This window comes from Chanodichthys erythropterus, chromosome 12 (genome assembly GCF_024489055.1).
Source record: "Chanodichthys erythropterus isolate Z2021 chromosome 12, ASM2448905v1, whole genome shotgun sequence".
NCBI classification, from domain to species: Eukaryota; Metazoa; Chordata; class Actinopteri; order Cypriniformes; family Xenocyprididae; genus Chanodichthys; species Chanodichthys erythropterus.
Window position 1 is genome coordinate 42,997,517 of NC_090232.1, and position 1,035 is coordinate 42,998,551.

A 1,035-nucleotide genomic window follows, 5' to 3' on the forward strand; every position below is an offset into this window, starting at 1 on the left:
CCTCTCTCAAGATCCATTAATGTACTAAAGCATATTTAAATCAGTTCATGTGGTGCGCCAAATAAATAAAAATTAACGACTTATATAGTGATGGTTGATTTCGAGACACTGCTTCATGAAGCTTCGGAGCATTATGAATCTTTTGTGTCGAATCAGCGGTTCAGAACGCCAAAGTCACGTGATTTCAGCAGTTTGGCCATAGACATATTATAATGTCTATGAGTTTGGCTATAATGTCTATGTTTTGACACGCGCTCCGAACCACTGATTCGACACAAAAGATTCATAACGCTCTGAAGCTTCATGAAGCATTGTTTTGAAATCAACCATCACTATATAAGTTGTTTTTTTTTTTTTTTTGGCGCACCAAAAATATTTTTGTCGCTTTATAACATTAATATTGAACCACTGTACTCACATGAACCGATTTAAATATGTTTTTAGTACATTAATGGATCTTGAGAGAGGAAATGTCATTGCTGTCAATGGAGGCCTCACTGAGTCATCGGATTTCAACAAAAATGTCTTAATTTGTGTTCTGAAGATTAACGAAGGTCTTACGGGTGTGGGATGAGGTTGAGTAATAAATGACATTATTTTCATTTCTGGGTGAACTAACCCTAGCAACTTTTAATTCTATCAAAATAGGCCTAAATAATATAAAATTGCATAAATTATTCTTGAACCGATTAAAGCATTTCAATGGAGAGGGTTACATTAAAAACACACATTTTAACATTAGACGTTAAGTTTTGATATTAAATCCACTATGTTTTAGAATTATTTAATGCAATTAAATCAGAATTAACTGTAATTAAATTACAGAGTGATCCACTACTGTACATTTTTAAGGGAAAAATAATAAAATTCCAGAAATTAGTTACTAGTAATGCACTACACCCAACACTGGTTCGGTTCTGCTATCGAATGATTCTCTTTGTGAATCATCATCCGAATCATTCCAAAAGAACGATTCGTTCGCGAATCAAACATCGCTAAGTTCAATGACATAACTAGCATAACAAACATGAAACA